Source organism: Canis lupus, chromosome 13, assembly GCF_003254725.2.
Source record: "Canis lupus dingo isolate Sandy chromosome 13, ASM325472v2, whole genome shotgun sequence".
NCBI lineage: Eukaryota > Metazoa > Chordata > Mammalia > Carnivora > Canidae > Canis > Canis lupus.
In genome coordinates, this window is record NC_064255.1 from 18,173,851 (window position 1) to 18,190,347 (window position 16,497).

Genomic DNA, 16,497 nt, shown 5'->3' on the forward strand with positions numbered 1-16,497 from the left:
ACTTCCTGAGTCTAGTTAGCTATTTTTGGAGCATTCTTCATCAAGAATACTAAAATGTTTTAGAACATACTATTCTTCCCTTTAAAACTCAGCTGCATAGAATGAACTTTTCATGCTATATGTCAGTGAAAGTAAAATATAGGAATAGACTTGGTGCTACTCCTGATACCAGATCTGACCTATGAGAAGTTTTCATCATATTAAAAAAAATGCATCATCTGTAGTGGGTTAAACTGTTCCCCGCTCCATAAATACCTGGAATCTGTGAAATGAAGTCATTTGAAAAAGTATCTTAAGTGCCTAGGTGGCTCGATTGGTTAAGCATCCAATTCCTGATTTTTGGCTCAGGTCACAATCCCCCAGTTGGGAAATTGAGCCTACCTCTGGCTACTCATTCAGTGCACGAAGTCTGTTTAAGATTATTTCCCTCTCCCTCTGTGTGCTCTTGCCTTCTCACATGTATGCATGCACTCTCTTAAAAATTTTTAAAAGATTTTATTTATTTATTTGATTTTAGAGAGGGGGGGCACCCGAATGAGTGTGGGGAGGGACAGAGGGAGAGGGAGAGAGAATCTGAAGCAGACTCCATGCTGAGCACAGAGATAAAGGTGGGGCTCAGTCTCACAATGGATTAGATCATGACCTGAGTCAAAACCAAGAATTGGACACTTAACCAACTGAGCCACCTAGGTGCCTCCCTCATCCTGACCAAAAAACATCTTTAAAAAAAGAAAGAGTGGGATGCCTGGGTGGCTCAGTGGTTGAGTGTCTGCCCTTGACTCAGGGCGTGATCCTGGGGTCTGGGGATCGAGTCTTGCGTCGGGCTCCCTGCATGGAGCCTGCTTCTCCCCCTGCCTGTGTCTCTGCCTCTCTCTCTCTCTGTGTCTCTCATGAATAAATAAATACAAATCTTAAAAAAAAAAAAAAGAGTATCTTAAGAGGCTTGGCAGGCCCAGTGCACTATCAAGTGTTGGCCATGTTGCATTATTGAAGCTTCGGACTGACTTGGGTTCTGACTTGGATTCTGACTTGGACCATAGTGTTAAGAGAATCTGAACGAAGTCTGCCCACACCTCCTGTTGTAAACTAGCAGAACTTAAAAAAAAAAAAATCTTTGCAGTTGTAATTAATCTAAGAATCTTGTGATGAGATCACACTAGATTTAGGATGAGCCCTAAATCCAATGATAGGTGTTCTTAAGAGAAGGGAAAACACAGAGACACAGAGCGAAGTATGTCTTCCATATGAAGACAGGAGCAGAGTATGAAGTAACAAAGGCAGAAGCCACGGAACATGAAGTGTTGCCAAAAGCCACCAGAAAAATAGGAGAAAGGCATGGATTCTCCCCCAGAGCCTCCAGAGGAAACTGACCCTGTTAACCCCTTGATTCTGGCCTCCAGAATGAACAAAGAATAAGTTTCTGTTATTTTAAGCCACCAAGTTTGTGGTAATTTGTTGCAGTCCTAGGAAACCAGTATCCCCATCTCTTCCTTTCTTCTTCCCTTCCTTTTTTCCTTATCTCATTCATTCACACAGCAAACCTTTGAGTGCCTGATATGTAGGTGGCAATGTTCTAGAGGAATTGGGGATACAGAAATAATAAAAAGACAACCTCATTTAAAAATATTTTATTATACCGTTTGGAGGACATACAATGTCTTTTTTTATTCTCTTACTCTGAGTTTTTGTGGCCTCTTCTACATTCACATCAGCATCTTTTATTTTTTTAAGATTTTACTTATTTATTCATGAGAGAAGCAGAGACATAGGCAGAAAGAGAAGCAGGCTCCCTGCAAGGAGCCTGATGTGGGACTCGATCCTCGGACCTCGGGATCACATCCTGAGCCAAAGGCAGACACTCAACCCCTGAGCCATCCAGGTGTCCTGTGTTCACATCAGCATCTGAACATATTGTAAGTGTCATTTAAAATATGAATGTCAAATGCTGTTCTGAAAAAGTTGTGCCGGTTCTCCATACTGATCCCACTGCCCCCTGAAGGCATTGGCTAGTCTTGGGAATGGGTGCCTTTGTCTGCACCCACCCCTGGCACTTTCTAAACTCACAGGGCTCTGGTGGTTCAGGACTGCCCATTGTGACCCCGTGTCAGGGTTTACCTTCTCCCACTCTGCCCCATCTTAGAATTCCTTCCATCTCTCTTCCCCATGGTCATCAAAACTTCTATTCTCTCAGCACCTGTGCTCTTTGGATCTCTCACCTTAACCGAATAAAATTCACACTTCTCACTATGGCTTGCAAGTAGTAAATGTTCTAGATTCCATCTCCTACCATGCTCCTGTTAGGTTTCAGGTGTACCCAGTTCCTTGATGTTCCTCTAAGATTCCAATTATGCTCCTATCTCAGTGTATACTTATGTTTTCTCTGCCAGGAACATTGTTTCTGAGACATTCCCACTGCACATGGCTCATTCTCTCACTTCATTCAAGTCTCTGCATAACATTGCCTTGTCGGAGAAATCTGACCACCACACCCCCTATGCTACTTTATTTGTCCTCATTGCACTGACTCTTTCCTGGGATTAGAGCATATATTTATTGATCTGGCTATTGTCTGTCTCCTAACCTAGAATATGGGTTTCAGGAAAAGAGGGACTTCATCTGCTGCATTCCCAGCCCCTAGAGATGCATCTAGGCATAGCAGGCATTCAGTAAATATTTGTGGATAAGTGAATGGATGAATGAGAGCAGGCTAATGTGAGAAACAGTGAAATCTTAGGATATTAGTTGCACAGTTGCACACTTGGTAAGATAGTTGCTTTGCATCTCCTGGTGACTTGATTTTAAGGCACATCATAACTAGCATTTACAGTTGCAAAGCAATTTTCAAAAGTCCAAGTATCATACTGCTCAAGACAACCTCCATTTTTATCGCTGATGAAATTGAGATTCAGTGAGGCCAAGATACTTAGTAGCTAAGGGCACACAACTTGTTAATGACAGAGTTGGAACTTAAACCTTGGTTTCCAGGTTTCAAATCCATGGCATTAAAAACAACCACCACAACAGCAAACAACACAAAGCCTCTACCATGATGACCTCTTTCTCAGAGGAGAAGTTCCGATTGTGCATGCATATGGGGTTAGGGGTGGTATTTCATGTGACAGTGATTTGGTTATCACTAAGTCCAACCATATATCTTGTCATTATAATTTGAGGAATTGAGCTACAAAAAGGCAAAGCATATGTCAATTTCTAAATTAAAATTCTCTTTTTTTTCTTCAGATTGCGAAAAAAGGTGAAGTCTTGTTGAATATATGTGGGTTGCAGAGAATGAATATATCTTGGCCTAAAATACATCATGGTTCAATAAAACTCAACCTGAGAAATGTTTTAATTTTTACTGGTGCTTTTACTCTGTCTGTTCAAATCAGATAGGGCACTTAAGCCATTTATAATTAGATCTTCAGTCCTGTTACTGGATCATGGCAAACTTAGATGAGGCACTGAAAGATAGGCTTTCCTTTGCTATGTAACAGCCTTTGCATAAATGGAGAAGAGGAGCCTAATTAAACAGAAGCTAAGAATGTCATAGAGAGATTCAACAGTTAGGAGTTGGGGGTGCAGCAAATGCATCTTGTTTATCTGACAGTATTTGTATATTTCCAAAACAAAGCAACAGGACCTGAAGCCTGATTAGTTGCCAAGTCATGTTTTTAGGGGCCATGGTCATCCTTTGCTCACTTCACCTCAGTTTTGAGGAACAATGCACAGTTTATATGAATATCACATGTGAGGAAGAGCACAATGGGTGCTTCTTTATCATCAACTCTTGGTCCTCACAACCCAAGCTGGTCCGCCTCATTATTTTTATTGAGTGGTGTAGAAGGGGGTATTTGAGTGAGTTAACAGATAATTAAAATAAATTATTATGTATTGCTTATGACTCTTGACCTAGACTTTCTATAATATTTACAAAGAAAAAAAAGGCAAATCTTATACCAATTTATTTGTTAAGCTAAGTTTTATCCTGAAGCTATGAAGTACAGAAATAGTAGAAATGAGACAAGTCGATAAGATATCTGATATCTTGCTTTCCTTTTCTAGCTTGGATAGTCTTGAATTTGAACCTTTTTTGTATTGCTGTAGGTACCTTCTGCAACTGAGGTACAAGGCATATCAAACCAATGAGAGAAATCTAAGCAAAACCAGCTATTTGTGTTCCAATCCTGGAGATAGACTGTTAGGGCATTCCAACCAGGACTTTCTTCTATTTAGTTCTTTAAGATCTTGGAAGTTAGCTTACTCTTCTGGCTTTAGGAAATGGGGAACATTTAACTATTTCAGAAACCACTTTCTGCAATGATGAGACTATTCGATATCTGTGCTGTTTCAATACAATAGCCACTAAGTATTATTTAGTGCTTACTGAGCATGCTTACTGAGCACTCAAAATGTGGCTAGTATAACTGAGGAACTGAATTTTTAATTTAATTTAATTTTAGTTTATTTAAGTTTAAACATAGAGTTATGCTTGTGGCTATTGGCTACTGGTTAGTGCAGATTTAGATTGTTATTATTTCCATGAGCATTCATGCTCTAGGACTAATAATTAGAATCTTAAGCCTAGATTAAATGAAATTGTCAAATCCAGTTTTTGCAAATGAAGACACATTATCATGGAGGCATATTATTCAAAACTATAGGTCTAGTTCTTCGTAGAACTTTTCGATGGGTCTTTTATTCTGGGTTGTCATCACTTTCATGTCTGTTGGAAAGGAGAGGGTGAATACGTAAGACTCCGTGTGAGGATGCTTTCTAGAATACTATGGGAGTTTCCTACTAGAAACCCTCCTAGATTGAAATTTACTTGCATAAAGGTTTTATTGAACATGCTACATGCTTATCTGATTCTGAAATCCTTTCACACAATGTTTATATGCTGTAACTTGCTGCCAAAATTTTCCACAGGGAATAATTAAAGAACTTTCTCAAAGTTGTGGTTTTTCAAATATAAGAAAGATATTGCTGTCTGAAATAAAATAGAAATTCTATGTGTAGTCATTAGGGCTTCCCCAAGTATTTTTAGTTTACCCTCTTCTAGTTAAGTGGTACTTTCAAGCCCTGTCATGGTTAGATGGGGCCATGTGACCATTTTGGCCAATGAATTATGAGAAGAAGCTATGCATGCCTCTTTGGGTCAGACCTTTAATTGCTGAAGCAAAACACTGCAGAGCTCTTTCTCTGCTGGCACAGCATCTGACAATGGTCAATAGGGCCCGCTGTATCAACTAGGAACTCTGAATGCTAGGAAGAGCAACCTCTTGGCAACTTGCAATGGACATATAATATGGGAAAGAAGTAATCTTTGATTTTTCAAGTCAGCACACTGACACATGTCTAAGTATGGAGGTAAAGCAAAGATCATGAGTAGAAGACAAGAGTCAAGGTAGTAATGGAATAAGACAAGGATAAATTATCTGAATTTCCACTCTGCTTCATATACCTTTCTCAGTTCACATATAATGGATTAGCAGACAGGCAAACCACTTGCTTGCACTGCCCCAGGGCAGTTATGAGACTGGGAGAGTTTCTATACCTTCCTGGATCTTTCATGTTATGTATTTTTAAAATGGGAGGATCTGTTAGATGACTCCCAGCTCATTCTAGTACTAATATTCTCTTGTGTCTCTCCTTGATATCCTAACACCACAAAACTTATTTTTAACCAATAGCTGGAGACATAAATATGCCAGCCAAAAATTTTCCTGGGGTACCAAGTCATAAGAGGTATGTGGTAGACTTAAATTGTGTCAATTTAGCTAATCTGGAACTAGCATTCCTGCCATTCCCCCATTCCCTTCTGTGAGTAGCTCCAGGCTGAGGTGAGTCATAAAAGACTTCTTTCTTTCTTTCTGTCTTTTTTTTTTTAAAGATTTATTTATTTATTTGAGAGAGAGGAAAAAGAGAGAGAGAGAAATAGGGCAGAGGGGCAAAGGGAGAGAGAGTCCCAAGCAGACTCCATGCCACACAGAGCCTGACACGGGTCTTGATACAGATTCTTGTCCATCTCCCTTGGTTCCAGCACATTCCTACAGGGTTTCTTTTGAGCTTTCTTCCCCCGCTTCATATCTCCCTCCCATCCCAGATGCCAGACCACCTGCCTTCCCTTGCCGAAAAGTCATAGCTCAGTAAATGCTTTAACCCACAATCATCTAAGATCAAATCCCTATAATAAATCCCTTATTATATAAATCTCCTAGTGGCTGCACTTCTCTGATCTAACTGTGACTAATACAGGTTGCTAAAACAGCTCAGGGAAGATAATTACATAGAGAAAATAGAATTTAGCAGAATTCTTGTCAGAGAAATAATAAATGTGATTGGAAGGATTTTTCTTAAGCCATTTGGGGGGCTGTTTAATGGGAGAACCAGAATAATAATCTGTATTTACTAAGTTGCCTTTTAGGAAGGGGGTGTCTAGTCCAGGTCAAGGCTTTTATGTTTCTTCTGATTGGGGATACAGTCAGGAGGATAGGACTAAAAGCTTGGAGGCAGCAAAGAATGAGAACATTATTTCTGGTTTCCCAGTACCCTCCTTCCTCATGCAGAGCTCAGCACCATCTCTAAACACATATCAGAACCTATTTTAGGACTTCGTATCAGTTTTAACATTAGCCAGTTATTCTTCCTTATAAGAGAAAACTCTGTTATAAGCAAGTGTAATGAGATGCATGGTATGGACCACACATTCATTCATTCATTTATTAAGTATTTAACATATATGCCAGGTCTGATCTAGGTGCTGGGGATACGATGTCAAACAAGATAGCAAGGTCCCTGGATTTACCTTCTTATAACAGAATCAAAGTAATACATTTTTCAAAGGAAAAAAAAAAAAGAACAAGATCATTGTTTGTAATGATAAGTGATAGGAAGCAGATAAAACAAGGGTAGGGTGTGATTTCAAGGGGAGGGTCAGGGAAGGGTACTGAAATGGGAGACTGGAATGAAAAGAAGGAGTCGATCATGTGGAAATCTGGCACTTTGCAGAAGAAAAGCAAACCCAAACTCCTAAGTGGGAGCAAGCATGGAAAGTTCAAAGAATAAAAGGAAAGCCAAAATGGTTAGAGTATAGTGAGCGAGGCAAAGAGAATAAAGAATAGATAGAAACAAGACAAAATCAGAGAGGGAGGCAAACCATAAGAGACACTGAACTCTAGGAAACAAACAGGGTTGCTGGAGGGGACAGGGGTTGGGGCATGGGGTAACTGGGTGATGGACATTAAGGAGGGCAGGTGATATATTGAGCACTGATGAATCACTGACTTCTACCTCTGAAACCAATAATACATTATATGTGAATCAATTGAATTTCAATAATTTTTTTTTTTTTTAAGATAGAAACAAAGCCATGGAAGGGCTTTTAAACCATGGTGTGCAGTGTGGGTTTTATTCCTGGGTCAGCCCTGAGCATTTAGATTTTAGAAGATCATTCTAGCCCCACTGCTGAGAAGTGAAGAGTGTTAATAGGATCCAGTTATTGTGTGGCTGGTGTAGCAGGCTGGACTAAGCTGGAGACTTTTGGATATGGAGAAATGTAGACAGACTTGGGTTTCGAGATAGGGCTGCTGAGACCTGGAGATGGATCAGATGTGGTGAGCAAAGGCACAGAGCTTGCAAAGATGGCTCTCATCATTTGAGGGTCAAGCTGCTAAGCCAATGTTTGGCATTTTTCTAAGATGGGGAAGGCTGAGGATGGGGTAAATTGTATTTATGTAAGTATAAAATACGCTATTAAAAATAAAAATAAAAATAAAAATAAAATACGCCATTAATTACCTAATCCTAGTTTTATAAAATTTAAAGTGTGTTTTAGTTCCCATGGCCTTTACTGAAGAAATATATGCTGATGAATAGGAGACAGTGCCTTCAGTGATGGATGTGTTGTTTCTGTGAAGAATAAGGTCCTTTCAAGAAGTTAAGTTTTATTCCACCATCAGGGGTGTTCTCTCTGGGAAATTCTTCCCTGTGGTTGCCTATTCACAATTGTACAAGTTCCCATTCTTTGACATGGAAATAAGGGGCAACGCCCACTGAAGTCAGCAATAGGAATCTGTCTTTCATTGCCATGAATTGTGCACTTTCACAAATCCTGAGGGATGGAAAAAAAGAGTCAGGACTGAGCAAAAGTGGCTGCCTCTGATTTCAAGGGTGCGCTTGTGTAAACATTTCTGAAGCGTGATTCTTATTCTTAAACATTGGAGAATGACTTTTATAATGAGAAAAAAAATTTTTTCTCTCCCTCTCCCAAATGTCAGTGTTTATGTTTCAGTCATTTGGGTTCTAGGAAACAAGATCTTTTAAGGGGAACGAGGTTATAGAAATTGCCAGCATCTTAAGGAAGATCCTTGCCCTGTTACTGGTTTCCTGTTAGCCCATAACAGGCTTCAAAAGGGAGGACCTCACTGCCAGAGTCGATGAGGTTTGCCCTCCAGGTTACCATAATGGATGCTACCAAGATGAAGAGGTTAGTAGCAGAGAACCCCATTTCCTCACTGGATTTAGCTCTTGGGAATCTGCCATAAATGAATTTTCTTCTGTTCTTCAGCTTTTACAGTGTAAAGATTTATTTATTTTTTGGTGTTGAAGCTGGACAGGTTTATGAAGAAACTAGTTTTTCATTCCTTCAGAGAAAAGTTTGTTTTTTGGACAAGTGTCCCTGATTATTTTGCCTCGGAGTGCACAGTGGTCCATGTTGTAATGTCAACTCCCCGCCAGCAGATGGCAGTCACAGCACACTGCACTTTGGCATTAAGCAAAGTTTCAGAACCCCAGGAATTTGTCCTTTTCACAGAGGGGAGGGTCTGATGCACTCTGTGGCTTGGCAGGAGAGGTAGCTCCTATGGAGACTAATCCCAAGGAATCCACTACATAAGTATATGAATTTGGCCTTGAACCTGGAGATATTTTTAATTGGAAAAGGAAAAAAAAACAGTAAAATAACAAAACAAAGCAAAAAAAAGCAATAAACCCAGCAACAGCAACAACAAAAACCCCTCCTTAAATAAATCTGTCAAAATGAGCTATGAGGTGAACATCCCAAGGTCTCGGGCTTATTCTGAGCTTTGTTTCACTGATACACGGATCAATATAATCATGGTTGAGGAGCTGGCATGAAAACATAATGGCCAAGAGAATAAGGCTGGAAACAACGGCAAAAGTATTTTATTTTCAGGAGGATTAACTGAGCTCTGGGTGGCTAGACAGGGTAGGGGAAAAAACAGAAGAAACTCAGAAGTGAAGTTAGAAATCTTAGGACTTTTGTTTCTTCCATAGAGATATTTCCAAAGGAATTATTTATAGGAAAAATAAGGATTTTTCTCCAGCTAGAAGGAAGACATTGCATATATCACTGACATTCCAACATGCGCTTCATTATGTTTTCCTGAATTTCTGCCACTGCAACTCAGCTGGGTTTGGCCACTCTTCTTTCCCATGAGCTAAGTGGTTGCCTTGCCTTTTTTGCAGAAGGTATGCTGACTTTGGGACAGGTGCAGGGGTTATATGACATTAAGAGGACATTCCTATTTCTCCACCCACAATGTGGTTTCTGTGTCTGAGCAAAAGGCACATTTTATCTGTTTATGTTTGGTTTGGTTTTTTGAGTGTGTCTCACCAGAAATGTGTGGGAACAGGGCTCTGTTTAAGAAAAGGCCACATTTCATTGTTAGGGAGAAGACTCGAATCCCATAGAAATGGACTATATGGGTTAGGAATTTCTGCAAATGTCTCTTTTCTCCCAGAAACTACTGAAACTAGGACTACTGTTACTGACTCAACTTTTTAAGGAGATCCTGGAATACAGAGTGATAAAACTCTATCCACATCATCATGATGAAAAACTTTAACTTAACCTTAAAGGCATCAAGAGAGGCATTTGCAGCTTCCTGATTGTATTGCTTGTTCTAGGTCTGTTGAGGGTTTGCCTATTTTCTATTCTAGTAAGTGGATAGTTATGTGATCATCCATCTGTATTTGAGCAGGGGTTGGATATTCAATCCACCTGGGATACAGACAATCAGGAGGTACATTTCCTGTAGAAAATTTAAAAACATAATGAAACTGATGAACAATTGGTCTGCTTTTAAATTATCACCATGTCCAGCAATTCTTAAGCACTTCCAGTGGGGGAAAAATATTTTTCTGGTCTAATTTCTAAATATTTCCTACGATGGCAGTTGAGTTTCAATAATATATATATATATATGCTTTAAATTGGCACATTTAGGGACACTTGGGTGGCTCAGTGGTTGAGCATCTGCCTTTGGCTCAGGGTGTGATCCCAGGGTCCTGGGATGGAGTCCTGCATTGGGCTCCCCACAGGGAGCCTGCTTCTCCCTCTGCCTGTGTCTCTGACTCTCTCTGTGTGTCTCTCATGAATAAATAAAATCTCCTTTTTTAAATTAGCACATTTAATTCATCTCTTAAGTAAACATTTTACATGGTAATGAATTCACAGAAGTCCTGCTATGCTGTTGGCCTCCAATACACATGGATTTGGCTAGTAAGTTCATTTCAAGAGAGAATTTGTAATTGTTCAGAATCTTTCAAGCTTGCCTTTGCCGTAGTTTATATTTCCAACTCCTGTGGTACTATATATTGTCACTTTTGAACAGTACATCGGAAATAAAGATATCTGTATGTGATTTTTCTTTTCTGAATTGCATTTTCTTTCTGGTGTGGTAAAGACCTAAATATAGTTGCAACAGCTGGAATCAGTTTAATGGTATAGTGAAAACAGCAACCTTCAAACTTGTTCCTTGAAAAATGGTGCACAAAAAATGGAGGGAAAGGCTATTAAATACATAAAGTGTATTGAACATTTACATAGATTAAGGAATCAAGTTAGAAGAAAAATATCTGGAGAAATAACATAAGATAGTGGTCTTAATGTTGCTGGAGAAATAACAAGGCATTGTTTGAATATCCTGATCATTTTCATCACGATCTCTGTATGAGTCCTAAATCAGAAGAAAAACTTCATTTTTTACTCAAGATAATAGAAATTTAAGATGAATTTCTGGTGTAAGTGCTCTGTGGAACTTTTCTGATCATGAAAACATGTGGAAGGAACTAGAACTGATAAAAAAAGACATGGACAGTATGCAGTTTCTGGAATTTATTATGAAACGAGACTTTTGTGGAACTTTGACAGGCTTATGCTTATGTTTAAGAGTCTTCTTAGCTATTTGTATATCTGTTCTTTCATGTGAAAGTAATGAAAGATAGATGGAAGAAAGGCAGACAGGGACAAGCCCCGCACTGCCCAGCCCTGAGACAAAATCATCCTTAAAAGGATTTTACACCACCCTGAAAGAAGCCCTCCACCCTCTTCCTCCATATGATAAGTAGATGATAAAAACTTGATTGGGTACTAGGAGCATGGAGGGTTAATCAGATTAAAACTGCCTGCTAACAAGCCCATAAAACCCCCTAGATCTGAACACCAAATCGGCAACCTTCTCAGGTCCCTTCCCTCTTTGAGACCTTTGTACTATCACCCTGTAAACTTTACTATTGCTCCATAAACTTTTCTTTGCTGTCCACCTGTCTTCATCGGGTCTACATGTTCATCCTTCCAAGCAGCATGACCAAGAACCCTGGGGACACTGAAGGAAAAGAAATCCTGTAACAAAGGAAACTTTATGACATTACAATTAATTTAAAAGGCATTCTTGACCCAAAAAGAATTATATTGTCTACTGAACATAAAGATGTAAAGAAAAGAATTTTGACAAAATCATTGACAAGTTTGTAGAACAAGATTAAAATGACAGAAACTATAATTTTATTGTCATACTACAATAGATCAATATATAAGTATGAATTTTCCCCTCTAAAAAATACAGCAATGCAATCAAATAATCTATTATCTTTTTCCATTGTGTTGTCCTATTTATTTTATTTTGTGTTAAAAAACTTAAGGGGCATGTGAGTGGCGCAGTCAGTTAAGCAGCTGACTCTTGGTTTCAGCTCAGGTTGTCATCTCGGGGTCCTGAGATTGAGCCCTGTGTCAGGCTCCAAGCTCAGCCTGGAGTCTGCCTGAGATCCTCTCTCCCTCTCCCTCTGCCTCTCCTGCTTATGCGCTTTCTTTCTCTCTCTCTCTCATAAATAAAGAAATCTTAAAAAAAAAAAAACCCTTAAGACATATAGAAAGTTTTATAAAATAAAGAATTAAAAAAATAATTCATTCTGCTTCTATTTTCTGACTTTGCTTCATTTCATGTGATAAATATTACTCAAAATGTTTTTTTCAAATTTGTTTCATTTTTTTTTTCAAATAATTTTTAGAGAGAGCACAAGCTAAGTGGGGGGCATGGTGAGAGGCAGAGGGAAAGAGAATTTTAAGCAGGCTCCACACCCAGTGAGTAGTCCCATGTGGGACTTGATCTCATGACCCTGATGTTATGACCTCAGCTGAAATCAAGAATCGAGCACTTAACCGATCTAGCCACCCTGGCGCCCCATCAAAATGTTAAAAGTGATTCTTTGGATGCCAAATATGCTAGGCTGAACAGGCTAGTCTTTCACTATATTTATAGGTCACACTGGGCTTTGTTATAGTAAGATAGAAACTCTGAAATCTCAGTGGCTTAGTCCAATTAACATTTGTGGCTTCTAGCACAAAGTCAGGTATGGAAGTTGCTGATTGATGGTAACCCTTGGTAGCGGAGACTCCAGGAACCACCATCTTGAGCATCTACCAGGTTGCTCCCTGATTGCTATCTCGACCAGATTCAGAGTTGCTCTGGTTACCATCCACCTAACAGATGGAGATATAGGATATGAGAGAATGCTGAAGATTAGGCAAGATGTTTATGAATAGGCCTGGAAATACCACATATCACTTCCATCTGCAGCCAGTTGGCCACGTCCAGCCATCCAGAACCAAGCTAACACCAAAAAAGGCTGGGTAAGAGAGTCTTCCTATATGACAAGGAAGAGGGAACAGGATTCTGAGCATCTAGGAGGTTCAGTCACTCCATCTGCGATCTAGCTACTAATCTTGCACCTTTCTACCACTACAATAGTTTACTAAATGGTATCTGTGCATCTCTCTCCCTGTTCCTAACATGCAACAGAGTACCATCGAACAGTTAATGGTTTCAAACCAAGTAAGTGAATTACTTTTTGTTCAATAAAACATGCTATGCACACTAGTATGTTAAAACTTAGATAGATAGATGATAGATAGATAGATAGATAGATAGATAGATAGATAGATAGATAGATAGATAATCTATCTCACTGTTCTGGTTGGAGTAGGAATGACACTCAGAAATATTATTTCAGCAGTCTTTTCATTAACTTACACACACGTCCCCTACCTACCTACCCCAACCACTACTGAAACCCTCAGTCACCTTGTGTAATTTCTGGGTTGTGATTAACAGAAGTTAGAAAGCATTGGAAGAGGAAAAGTGGGACCAGTGAAGCTTTTGAACCAGGACTGTTGTTTAATAAGAGAGTTTAAAGTTTAAACTCTGGCATATAAGGGTGCCACGCCCCACCCAATAGTTTTCAACTTTATCTTATTCAACTCTACTTAATGTTCCTTAGAAGTTTTCAATTCATTTCAGCCTTTGTGTCCAGGTATTTAACCTTTTAACATTGTTTTTAATGTTGAACTTGCTTTCATTCAAGTGCAGGATTCAGGAAAACCATAATAGAGAGAGACACTGGCCTCAAGGGAAAGTATTCCCATACTCTAAAAATTGAACAACAACAAAAACCTAAATATAAAGTGGAATATACAATGTGATATTAATAATGTCGAAGAACCCCTTTCTTTATGCATAAAGATATATGTTAAGTTTCTATTTATTTCTCTACCCCCCTCAGTGGGCTCAAGGTCCAGCAAGAGCAATTAAGCCAAAAGGCTGCCTTCTTTTCCAGAAACCCAAGTCTGGGGAACGAGCTTTCTCTCAGTTCTAGGATTTCCTCCCATGCGAGAAAGGCCACAAAGAATAGCAGCCATGACAACATGGATGTTAGAATATTTAGTTTCTTTGTGACTATAGATTAAGGCAGACCTGTATACTGTGCTTATTTATAACCCAGCACTAAACCTCTATGATCTTACATTTGTGAATTCCTCAACATTTCTTCCAGACGTCTCCCCCATTACCGCTAGGTAGAGCCAGCTAAAGTCTGGTCTGTTCCACCCAATTTACTATTCACTTGATTTGCATGGGTTTTTTTTTTTTTTTTTCATAATGTCATTGACATGGGGCAGAGGTTTGTAACTACCCTGCTAATTGCAGAGCAGACATAGTGTCACCTTTTTAGAGACCTTTGCCTCATGTGTTCTGAACCAAAACATTTCTGTCTTATCATATTCTTAGGATTCCAGGAATGTAAGCATAACTCCCCAGAGAATTTATACACATCACAGTGAAACTATTTCCAATTTAGCATTTTTTATTTGCTTGAAATTATTTTTTCCTGGAACAAGTCTGAAATTGCTAATTTATTGCATATACTTCTGATCACTTTATGCATACTAGAAACCAACTAGTCATACTGTTGTCTGTACCAGGTATAAGCAAAACTTCCTTGTGCAAATCAGAATCTTACCACATGCTTTTTTTTCTACATATGATAAAATCACATAATTTTTTCTATTAATGAGTAACACTGTCTGATTTTCAAAATGTTAAACTAACCTTCCATTCCTAGAATAAACCCAACTTTGTTGTGTAATATAATCATTATGGTTCATAAATCCTTCGTGCTACTTTAATAAGTAAAATGACCAGATTTATTTGTTTTTACTGTAATGTGCTCTCTGGTTTGTTATCAAGTTTATGCTGGTTGCATAAAATGAATTGGGAAGTGCTTGCTTGCCTTTCTGTTCTTTGTTAGGTTTTTATGTGAGATCGGTGTAATTTCTTGCTTAAATGTTTGATGTAATTCTCAATGATTCCAACTAGATCTGGAGCCTTTCTGAGTTAATATGGAAAGATTTTTCATTATAGTTTCAATTTCTTTAAAGATATAAAATTATTCTGATCTATTTCAGATAAACAATATTTGGAACATACTTATACTAAAAAATTATCTGTTGCTTATCTGAAATATTAGGTTTAACCACATCCTATATTTTTCTGGCAACCCTATAATGTTCTCATTATATTTTGAATGTCTGAATGGGTAGTGATTGTCCCCTTTCATCTCTGTGAGTAGTTATTTGTGCGTTTTCTTTCTCTTTTTTCCTTGATTAGTTTCACTAGAGGTTTATCATTTTAGTCTTTTCAAGAGCTAAACTTTGGCTTGTTTATTGTCTTGACTGTATATTTTCATTCCCATTAATTTTTATTTCCTTTTTTTTCCTTTTTTTCTTGTTTAACCTTTAGTTTGCACCTCTAACTGCTTGCGATGAATAATTTGATCTTTGATTTTAAGGATCTTTTTTCTTTTTCATTTTAGGAATGCAAATTATCCTCTGTGTATGATTTTATTTTGTAGGTGATCAGGAGCCCATTAGTTTTATGCACAGAAGTGACCACTTTATATTTGTTTTTTGATGCATGCCATTTGCTATGTTGTGGTAGAGGCAGTTCAGAAAAGCAAAACCTTAGAATGGAAGAGCACAGTGTTGAGGACAGAATATTGAAAGACAACCTTAAGAAAAGGGGCAGTAGAAGGATAGTCACCATTATTGGAGAAAAGGGACAGTCAGAGAAGAAAAATCCTCTGGTTCATACTGGATCATAAAGTTGAGGCCAGAGACTAGGTGAAAAAAAATCTTGAAGTTGTATATTTTACACTTGTGTTTCTGCTTAAGATTATCCACTAGATTTTACATATTGGAATATGTAATATTATGTTTATATATATAGTTAAATATACATAGTTTAAATATATATATAGTTTAAAATATATATAAGTATATATATTAAATTCTTTTTCTTTTAAGATTTTATTTATTTATTCATGAGAGACACAGAGGGAGAGGCAGAGACACAGGCAGAAGGAGAAGCAGGCTCCCTGTGGGGAACCAATGCTGGACTCCATCCCAGGTCCCCAGGATAACAACCTGAACCAAAGGCAGATGCTCAACCACTGAGCCACCCAGGTGCCCTATTGTTAAGAAAATTTAACTGAGTAAATTTGAAGATCTAATTGGCTTTACTAAGCAGTTCATAAATCAGGTGGCATCCCATATAGCAAGTAGAGGGAAGCTCTGAGGAGTTTTTGTAGGATAGTGGGGCAAAAAGTTATTAGCAAATGAAAAGATTGTTCAGGTAAGGTCACTTTCCTTGAAGGGGAAGAGCAGATCTTATTATGCAGATTACCTCATCTTCCTTTGCCGGGATCTGGATGGAGAGGGCCCCAGTGACAGACCACTTTATTGGTCTTGAAAAATTTCAGACTGATTGCTTTTATATCCCACTGTTGAAGAGATTGAAACTGCAATTAAGTCTCGGTTTGTTTTTGTGGGGGCAATTGACTCCACTTGGGCCTGTGGTCTTCTTT

General features: G+C 38.5%; 2 long non-coding RNA genes across 8 annotated transcripts in view; both read left to right on the top strand.

Moving 5' to 3' along the window:
- The window catches only part of LOC118354188 (uncharacterized), a 285,418-nt gene that overhangs the window by 95,968 nt on the left and 172,953 nt on the right, over positions 1 to 16,497 (top strand). The gene's annotated exons all lie outside the window — the stretch shown is intronic.
- LOC112662455 (uncharacterized) overlaps positions 1 to 16,497 on the top strand; it is a 109,535-nt gene that overhangs the window by 36,357 nt on the left and 56,681 nt on the right. The window contains exon 5 of one of the 5 annotated variants that reach the window (XR_003138555.2): positions 3,241 to 3,320. The exons of 3 other annotated variants lie outside the window; for them this stretch is intronic. This is a non-coding gene — a long non-coding RNA (uncharacterized LOC112662455). Of the gene's footprint in view, positions 1 to 3,240; positions 3,321 to 16,497 lie in introns of those variants that run through there. One more of the 5 variants, XR_004814210.2, reaches the window with a different exon arrangement.